The 10,573-nt window shown below is 41.5% G+C and overlaps 1 pseudogene; it reads left to right on the top strand.

Annotated features, from left to right (window-relative positions):
* The first annotated feature begins 454 nt into the window (after positions 1 to 454).
* LOC105477552 (heat shock factor-binding protein 1 pseudogene) lies at positions 455 to 873 on the top strand (annotated as a pseudogene).
* Positions 874 to 10,573: the final 9,700 nt, after the last annotated feature.

Below are 10,573 nucleotides of genomic sequence, written 5' to 3'. Positions count from 1 at the left end.
GCTCACACCTGTAATCCTAGCACTTTGGGAGGCTGAGTCAGGTGGATTGCCTGAGCTCAGGAGTTTGAGACCAGCCTGGGAAACATGGAGAAACTCCATCTCTACTAAAAATCCAAAAAGTTAGCCAGGCATGGTGGCATGCACCTGTAGTCCCAGCTACTCAGGAGGCTGAGGCAGGAGAATCACTTGAACCTGGGAGGCAGAGGTTGCAATGAGCTGAGATCATGCCACTGCACTCCAGCCTGGCTGACAGAGTGAAAGACTCTGTCTCCAAAGATAAAAGAGAAATAAGAGAAGCTTTTGCAGCCGTGAAAGAACAATATGATGCCATAAAAATAGAACTCTTGATGAGGAATTAGAAGCTTTTGAAACTTAAAAATTATGGTAGGACAAATCAATAACTCTATAGGAGTTTCAGAAGATAAAGACCAGAGTAAAGTAGAACAAAAAGACAAAAAAGAAAAGGCGGTTACGGTCTGAGACATAACTGCCAAGCTGGGCGTCGGGGAGATGGCCAAGACTGACCCCAAGACCGTGCAGGACCTCACCTCGGTGGTGCAGACACTCCTGCAGCAGATGCAAGATAAATTTCAGACCACGTCTGACCATATCATTGGGAGAATTGATGATATGAGTGGTCGCATTGATGATCTGGAGAAGAACATCGCAGACCTCATGACACAGGCTGGGGTGGAAGAACTGGAAGGTGAAAACAAGATACCTGCCACACAAAAGAGTTGAAGGTTGCTAATAATTTATGCTGGAATCTGGAACATCATGTTTCCAAGCTAAGAGAAGATCGAATGGCTTTTTACAGCTAACTACTATGTGTAGACAGGTTTTATATTATAAAGTACGCATTCTTATCACATACTATATAGTTAGTTTGTAGAGTGATTTACCCCCCAGTTTCTTGAACATAGTATCTTCACATCTTGGGCCTTGGTCAGTTGTGCTATTCATTATTAAACACTAAAACTTTGGCGGTTCCTGCAAAAAAAAAAAAAGAAAGAAAAGGCAAATGGAAGAGAATAATATAAAATCAGGAGACCAATGCATTAGGTCCAATGGTCCAGAATGAAGAAATAGAGAAAAGTTGGAGAAGAAAATAATCAAACAAATAATAAGAACATTTTTCCAAAATGAGAAGATATGTGTTTTTAGAAAATGCCTATTAGACACGAAGACTGAAAATACAGACAAGACACATCATAATTAAACTTCAGAATGCTAAGTACAAATACAATCTCAAAAATTTCCAGAAAGATAAAATGTGTCACATATAAAGAGTCAAGAATTAGAATAACACCAGAATTCTCAATTATAGTATTGAGGGCTAGAAGAAAATGAAACAGTATCTTCAAATTCTGGTAGAAAATGATTTCCCACCAAGAATTCTCCCAAACAATCAATTAAGTATAAGCATAAGTTGCATCCATTGCCAGACATTTGAGATTTCAAAAATTTACCTCCTATGTATGTGTTCTTGGAAAAGCTCCTGGAGATGTTGCACTATCAAAATGTCAGAGTAAATCAACAAATAAAAAGACATTGAGTCTTGGAAACAGGGGATACTACACAGAAAAAGTCAATGGAAGTAAATCCACAGGATTCTGGCAAAGAAAATGCCAGGAACATAGCACTTTGGCATGAGGAAGGACCAACTAGGGTAGATTTGAACAAGAGGCTAGATGGAGGATGACACTGAGAATGGTTTAAATGGTAGTCATGACTATGAAAATGGAATTGATTTATTTATGTGTTTGACTATACTGAGATGAACATACCGTTCTATGGGACAGTATGTGGAATAATTAATGATCAGCACAGGGAAATTTAATGAAAAAACAAATAAGCTGTACAAGATGGAAAAAGCAATAATAGTGTACTTTGTGGCTCAACATGAATAATAATTACATAGTAAAGATTGAATATTTATTTAAGTAAAAAATTGTTATACAACCATTTTGGGAAAATAGAGGAGAAACATGTGTGTGGGCCCATAGGATTTCTCCAAGGGTGCTTCAACTTCATCTTTCATAGCAGAGACAATCAATAGAAATGTCTAAAATAAACACTACTTAGAAATACAATAGTAGGCCGGGCACAATAGCTCACACCTATAATCTCAGCACTTTGGGAGGCCACGGCAGGCAGATCACTCAAGCCCAGGAGTTCAAGACCAGTCTGGGAATCATGGTGAGACCCTGTCTCTACATAAAAATACAAAAATTAGCCAGGTATGATGGTGCATGCCAATAGTCCCAGCGACTGGGGAGGCTGAAGTGGAAGGATTGCTTGAGCCCAGGAGGTCAAGGCTGCAGTGAGCCGTGATTACACCACTGCACTCCAGCCTGAGCAACAGAGCAAGACCCTGTCTCAAAAACACAAAAACAAAAAAGAAATACAATGGTATATATCAAAATATATATAATATAATATATTATATATATAATATAATTTGAGATAAACAGGTGAAGCCAGGAATTATACATATTCTTAATAGTCTTTGAACCACTTGAATCGCTTTGGTAAAAACAAATAATCGAAGACCTGATGATTTCCACAATAAGGAAGAACAAGGAGTAATTCACAGACATATCAGCATGGACCAGTCTCTTCCATTTCAAAACAAGCAACACCTCCCTTAACGTAATGCACCATTTCTCTTGACAAGCCAGCTTCATTAGTGTTGACTATTCACTGCCTCCACTTCTCACTGGCCACTTAGTTATTCACCTGCCATTATTACTGACTTTTTGTTGTTCAATATCATGAATTCTCTTCCCTTATTTGACCATGTTAAATCATCTTCTCTTTTGACTTACCTACCGCAGCTTCTCTGACTCTCTATTTTCCTCTAGTCGCTCTTCATTTCCTCACACCTTCTCCAAAGGTTCTACTTTTTCTATTTGACACAAAAATATGCTCAGAAAACCACTGTCAGGCCACAGCAAACTCATTTCCTAGGTGGCATCAGAGGGACAGTGGTCTTCCCATTGCACTTCCCTAACCCAGGTTCCCCTCTGGACTGTTCTGGGCTGATTCCTTAGCAAAGTGCTTTCTCCCTGCTTCCCTGGACTTAAATTCCAGGTTTGCTTGCTTCCTGACCTGTTGACATCTAAGAGGATGTCACCAGGTTCCCTTGAACTATGCCCTGACTCTCTGTCCCAACAGAGACAGTTCCTTCTGCTCAGTCCCAACTCCTAAGAATGCTGCTGGGCCAGAAAATCCTGTCCCTGCTTGTCCCAGCTAAGAAACAGCATGTGTGATGGCCCCAAGGAGATAAGGAGCATGGAATGTCAAGGGGACAGCAGAAGAAGTCCAGGGTGGCCGCAGTCGAGAGAGCTGGGGGTCAGTGACCAGAGATGATGCTGAAAGATGGGCAAGGGCCAGATGTCACAGGGTCTTTTGTTCCACTTACAGATTCTTGTCTTAAAGATCGATAGAAAACCATTCAATTGCATAGAGCACGAATAATTTCTGACCAGATTTTCATTAAAAATGAGTTGTATGAAGTATAGAGAATGTATAAGATATGAATGAGAGAAAACCAGTTATGAATTGTGCAGATGGAAGATTAAGGTGGTGGAATTAAGGTGGTGAAGAGGGAGAGATGCAATTGAAATAGGGAGAATTAGGAGGCAAAATCCACAAGACTTACTAATGACTTTGTTAGGGATTTTGAGGGAACAGCATCAAAGATGACCTCCAGGTTTCTGGCTTGAACGTCTGAGAAACTGAGTCACAGATAAAGCAGACACTGGAGGAGGACTAAGTTTGAGGGAGAAGTTACCAGTTTCTGAGCTTGAGATGTGTTTGAGACCACTGGGTGATGATTTACCAGAAGTCAGCTGGATATACAATTCTGGAAAACATTGAATAGAAAAATGGGCTGAGTTGATAGATAAAAATGGTGTAGTCGGCCAGGCATGGTGGCTCACACCGGTAATCCCAGCACTTTGGGAGGCTGAGGCAAGCAGATCACGAGGTCAGGAGTTCGAGACCAGCCTGGCCAACATGGCGAAACCCTGTCTCTACTAAAAAATGCGAAAACAAGCCAGGTGTGGTGCATGGTGGTGCACACCTATAGTCCCAGCTACTGAGGAGGCTGAGGCAGGAGAATCGCTGGAACCTGGGAGGTGGAGGTTGCAGTGAGCCGAGATTGCACCACTATACTCCAGGCTGAGCGACAGAGTGAGACTCCATCTAAAAAAAAAAAAGATGTTGTACCAGTTCCTATCACTGCTACACTGCTATACAAAATTGACAATTGTCACAATCTATCTGTTGGTGGCCTTAAACAACATAGATCTATTATTTCACAGTTCTAAAGATTAGAAGCCCAAATGGGTTACATTTTATTAAAATCAATCTGTTAGCAGAGTTGCATTCCTTCTGGAATGTCTAAGGGATAGTCTATTCTCTTGCCTTTCTCAGCTTCTAGAGGTCACCTGCACTGTGTACTCCTTGGCTTATGGCTCCTTCTTCCATCTTGAAAGCCAGCAGCACTGTGTAGCATCTTCAAGTCGATTTCTCTCTCTCTCTCTCTCTCTCTCTCTCTCTCTCTCTCTCTCTCTCTCTCTCTCTCTCCTCCCCTTCTGTATCTGACTTCTGCTTCCATTGTTACATCCCCTTCTGTGACCCTTACCTTCTGACCTCCCTCTTATAAGGATCTTTGCGCTTACATGAAGCCCATTCACATAATCCAGAACAATCTCCCCATCTGAAGACCCTGAATGTAATCACATGGTCATTTAACCGTGCATTTTGCCATGTAAGATAATATATTAACAGGTTCCCGGATTTGAATGTGGACATCTCTAGGGACCACTGTTCTGCCTGCCACATGTGTAGGGACATGACTCTGTAAATGCTTACTGAATAGGTGGTTTTAAAAAAGGAATGCGGCCAGGCGCGGTGGCTCAAGCCTGTAATCCCAGCACTTTGGGAGGCCGAGACCGGCGGATCACGAGGTCAGGAGATCGAGACCATCCTGGCTAACCCAGTGAAACCCCGTCTCTACTAAAAAATACAAAAAACTAGCCGGGCGAGGCGGCGGGCGCCTGTAGTCCCAGCTACTCGGGAGGCTGAGGCAGGAGAATGGCGTGAACCCGGGAGGCGGAGCTTGCAGTGAGCTGAGATCCGGCCACTGCACTCCAGCCTGGGCGACAGAGCGAGACTCCGTCTCAAAAAAAAAAAAAAAAAAAAAAAAAAAAAAAAAAAGGAATGCAATTTTTAAGTGGGATGTTGTTTTCCCCTAATCTGATAGAATCAAACTCAGAAACAGGGAGATTTAATGGATGAGCCAAGGGAAATGATGAAATGTATAGTAGTGCTGAAACCAAGTTGTTTTTACCAAAAAAAGTTTTACATGTTTTGCTCCTAAAAAATTATCCCTTTTGAACACATATAGGAAAGGTAATTTATGCCTAAAGCCTGTCATCTTAGAAATTGGTTCAGCTCTTTTCAGGAGGCAGTCTAAGCATGACTTCGGTGAGTGTAATGTATGGTGTATCAACCTCAGTTAAGCACCATTCAGTAAAAGGACAGCTATTCCTGGTCTTCTCTCTCTGGCTACTCACATCTTGACTGACATTGTTACAGCCTCAATACACAGAATACAAAGTCACCATGAAGATGATGTCTCTCGTGGTTACATCCAATGAGCTACTTGTGAAAGCTTTGTTTCCTGCCCCTATAACTGATATATTCTGGTTGAGAAGTTTTAGTGCCCAAGAAAGTTGTCCTTCCATCAATGGTTCTAAAGGCATAGTACTTCCTTGTAACCTGGTTATTTTAGGCTCATCATTGACACTGGACAAACACGCAAAAGAAGGGTTAGTGGGGGTTTTTTATTTTTGATTAATTTTTTCTCCCTGTCTTATGGTGCTGAGGGTTAGTGTTTAGGATGACGTATTTGATTTTGACTATTAAAAGACAATAGGATGCTGCCACAAAAGTGGAAGGGAAGCATATGGATGGAATCCAGGCAATCCTATGGATGCTGCCTTGCAATACCTTATACACTGATGACTCATGCAAACTAAACAGGTAAATCCACCAGGGCTCAGAACATACACATGTTAGAGAACCCCACACAAAGGGAAGTCAAAGTAGCAGGGGGATGAAGGAAGTCATAAATATTCAGTTAGCATGGGTGACAGATAACAGAACTAATCTTTGCAGCTATTGCTCATTTTTCCTTCTTTGCTATGCAATACATATATTAAATGTTTTATCTGATTTTCCTTATCTTTCCTCTACCTTCCTCTACTATTTTATATGATGCATATTGGTGACACTTATGCCATTTAGCCGTAAAGTGGAAAACTACTGATGAGACACCACAATGGAATGAGAGGAGACATGGACCTCACTCACATAATCACATAATCTAGGCTTGGAGATGAATGGGGTAACTGGCAAGACTTTGGGTTATATTCCTTTAGGAAGAGAAGGTTAATGCACTTTTGACGTGTTAAGAAAGTTAACTTTGAGGCATTTTTTGAACTGTCAAGATAGAAATGAAGATATGGTGAATTTTAGGCAACAATCAAGAAGTGGACTATAAGGGCACACGTAGATTTTTGTTGGTGGTGGTTGTTATTGCACAAAACACATTTCCCTCCCAAGAGGACCTTGAATTCCTTCTTGAAAATTATTCCTCTCCATTGTGTATTTAGTCTTAGCAAGGAAACTGGGTTGATCTTGGGGGAAAGGGGAAGAATAAATGTTCATTATAAGTTACACCAAGTATAGATATATCTATTGCTATATTTGGAGAATAAACTCAAGAGTTTTATAATATCAATAAAGAATGTCTGACTTCATTACTATAGAAGGAAAGTACATACAGTTTAATATGTAATTGCTATATAGTTAAGTCAAACATAAATGCAGATGCATCAAATCAAAGGTTATGGACTAGGATTGTGTTAACTCTAATATCTTTTCAACAAGGAATTGAGGAAATCTTAATCTACATGTGGCTGTGTATGTTTTTCTAATTTGATTTTCTTTTCTGTTTCCATTGTTCAGTATCACTGATCTCTGTGTGTCTCTCTATCCCAACAGTTTAGTCCTTGTATTATAATAGTTAATAGAAATCATGGCAAATTCTATCTTTCACAGTAGTTACCCAAAATTCAGCAGCTGTGTTTCTCAAACTCTAGTTACTTCTGTTCTTAACCACACAGAACTTAGGAAGACTCATTCTGCTACCAGTGCACTCATAAAATTTCTTCCCCTTACTTCCGGCCTGAAATACAGGTTTGGCAAATGCCTTCTCGTCATCCTACTGATTTCTCCCTCTACCCTTCTCTGAGCCTTCTCCAAACTGTCATCATACTCTGCCAAATACCCAATGGAATCCTCTCTGCCCAGATACCATTTGCATTTCTCCTAAGCACATAGTGGCCAGCACCTGGTGTTTTACAGTTTGAAAATTTTACGCCCACAGTTGGGTACACCTCCAAAAGTACCTTGCCCAGCTCTGACAGGAAGGCAAAATGGGCATTCTCCAGGGCACCTTCTTTAATTTTTCTCTTAATGGCAATTTTCAATCCTTTGCTTATGTGGATGGTGGGCATTTACCTGCCGTCTGATATGAATAAAAGGGAGAAATTATTGTTCCACTTCCTCTGGCATTACCAATCTTTCTCAGTTGTTGAATCGCTTCCATAAACATGCTTCCAGGCAAGTGAGCTGATTATTTGGCCTGTACAGGAATGAGACATTTGGATATGAAACCAAATCCCCAGTCTCTTTTTTTCACAATTATGCTTTGGTCTAATCATTCTGATGAGAGAATGAAAGTAAGACTTTTTAAATGGAGCTAGAGACTTCAGAGATGGATATAAAGTATTACAGCTTCAATGATCATTAGAAACTATCTGATCCAAACCATGCATTTTAAAAATGAGGAAACTGAGGCTCATTGAATGGAAGTATCTTTCCCACAGCTCGTTAGGGAGAGAAAAGACTATTCTCACATTCATTCTGCTACCAGGCACTGTTTCTCTATCCTACAAGATATAGAGAGTATCAGCTTAGGAAATTCTAAAGTGTGCATTTGATATAGTCTAGCTCTTGTTACACCAATCTACTTAAGTTTTGGTAAGATGTGAGGATAATACCTCTTCTTAAAAATTTTTCTTTCAAAAGAAGAGGACAACAAAAAAGCTTACTTAACCTTATTGCTCCCTGGCTTCCATGATGTTTTGCTTTCATCCTCCCTCCCTAAGCAATGATTTCCAGCTATTGTACTCATCGTCTCCAAAATGACCATTCCCATCCTTCCTGTGTTCCCACCTCATCCCTGGAAATACCCCCTCCACTACCAAGCATCAGTGACTATCTGATTTCCAAATCCCATGACTCCTCTATTTCCTTTCCTTTCTTCTTCCTTTTTCCTTTCCCTTTCCCTTTCCCCTTCCCTTTTTTTCTCTTTTCTCTCTTCTCTTCTTTTCTCCTCCTTCCGTCCCTCCGTCCCTCCCTCCCTCCGTCCCTCCCTCCCTCCGTCCCTCCGTCCCTCCCTCCCTCCCTCCCTCCCTCCCTCCCTCCCTCCCTTCCTTCCTTCCTTCCTTCCTTCCTTCCTTCCTTCCTTCCTTCCTTCCTTCCTTCCTTCCTTCCTTCCTTCCTTCCTTCCTTTTGATGGAGTCTAGCTCTGTTGCCCAGGCATGATCTTGGCTCACTGCAACCTCTGCCTCCTGGATTCAAGTGATTCTCCTGCCTCAGCCTCCCAAGCAGCTGGGATTACAGGCACCCGCCACCACGCCTGGCTAATTTTTGTATTTTTAGTGGGAATGGGTTTTTGCCATGTTGGCCAGGCTGTTCTTGGGCTAGGTGTGATGGCTTACACCTGTAATCCGAGCACTTTGGGAGGCCGAGGCGGGCGGATCACCTGAGGTTGGGAGTTTGACTCCTCCACTTTCATTGTTTTCACCTCCTGTCTGCAGCTGGCAATAATAATTTATTCCACCATCTCTTCCCTGAGTCAGACACATATTCTTTGGTATGTCACTTTTCAAAAATAGTTAAAAATTTTTTACTGTAGAATGCTTGAGAATTAGCGAAAAGGACCAAAGTGTGACATATTCCCATGTTTCTAATGAAACAACAATTATTCATTTGATAGATTTCCTTTTGGGCTATTTTCATATTGCACATACGTTATCTCAATTATTTTTTGTATTTCTGCATGTTTACATGCTTTTAATTTTTGCATAACATTCAACCGAGTGTTCATACCTTAAGTTATGATGATATTTGATATCCAAAACAAAGAATAAAATTTATATCCATGATGTCCTGAATTACTCTAAGGAGAATCCAAAATTTGAGAGTTAAGTACAAAATGTGGTGACCTGAAGTTGACCTGCAGTAAATAATTCACATCACTGAATAGAAAATAACTTAGTTTTATAAAAGAAATATTTCATAAATCTGAAATACCTTGGAATGAGAATCAGGTTTTTCCAGAATGCCTTTACATTCCTCCAGGAGGCTGAATAATCGCTCTCCCAAAGATGTCCATGTCCTCATTCCAGGAACCTGAGAATATGTTACCTTACATGGAAAAAGGGACTTTGCAGCTGCAGTTAGGAATCTTGAGATCTGAAGATTATCTTGGATTAGCCACATTGAGCTCAGTGTATCACAATGGACCTCGTAAGAGGGAGATAAGAGGGTGAGAGAAGGTACTGTTACCACGAAAGCTGAGGTTGGAGTGAGAGGCTTTAAAGATGGAAGGAGCCATGAGCAGAGGCATGTGGGCAGCCTCTGGAAGCTGGAAACGACAAGGAGAGAGATTTTCCCCTAGAATCTCTAGCAGGGACATGGGTCCCCCACACCTCGATTTCAGCACAAAAGGCACATTGGGACTGACTTCCAGAACTATAAGCTGTAAATGTGTGTGTCTTAAGCCACTAGGCTTGGAGGAATTCATCACAGCAGCCACAGGAAACTAATCGAATCCCCTCCACCCTGACAGGCAAGGCTCTAAGCACTCCATAAAAATCACCCATGACTTTGCTCTGGTGGCTCCTCGTTCCTTCAGAATGCTACCTCTCACCCGGCATTCCATGGCTTCTCTTCATTTTGCTACTTATGGCCCATGCCTGGGCTTTTTCTCTAGACCCAGCTCCTCCAGGTTTAGATTCATGAGCCAGATTGCCCTCAGCCTGGATGCTCTCTCTTGAAAACTGAGCCCTTGTCTCTTCAATGTTTGGCCTTAGTACCTGGGGTTCTAGCCCAGGAACGGTGCTCAGCTAAGCACCAAAGCGGGAGGTGAGACGACGGTTTCCAGATGGGTGAATTTCATAACCCCAGAGTTTTCCTGATTTTTAGACCTATACATCCGATAACTTATTAGGCATACTACCATAGATGCTTAAGCTCAACACATCTAAAACTGAACTCATGATTTCCCCAAATCCTGCCCCTTCTCCTGTAATCCAATCCTGATTACTGGCAACACTTAGTCATCTCATCCACAAGCCTCAGACTTCCATTGGATCTCTCTGACTTCCTATGGCATACACTCTATTTTCCTGCTCCTACACAGAAAGCT

The sequence above is a fragment of the Macaca nemestrina genome, chromosome 16, assembly GCF_043159975.1.
Source record: "Macaca nemestrina isolate mMacNem1 chromosome 16, mMacNem.hap1, whole genome shotgun sequence".
In the NCBI taxonomy this organism is placed as follows: Eukaryota; Metazoa; Chordata; class Mammalia; order Primates; family Cercopithecidae; genus Macaca; species Macaca nemestrina.
This window is presented reverse-complemented; position numbering and strand designations above follow the sequence as displayed.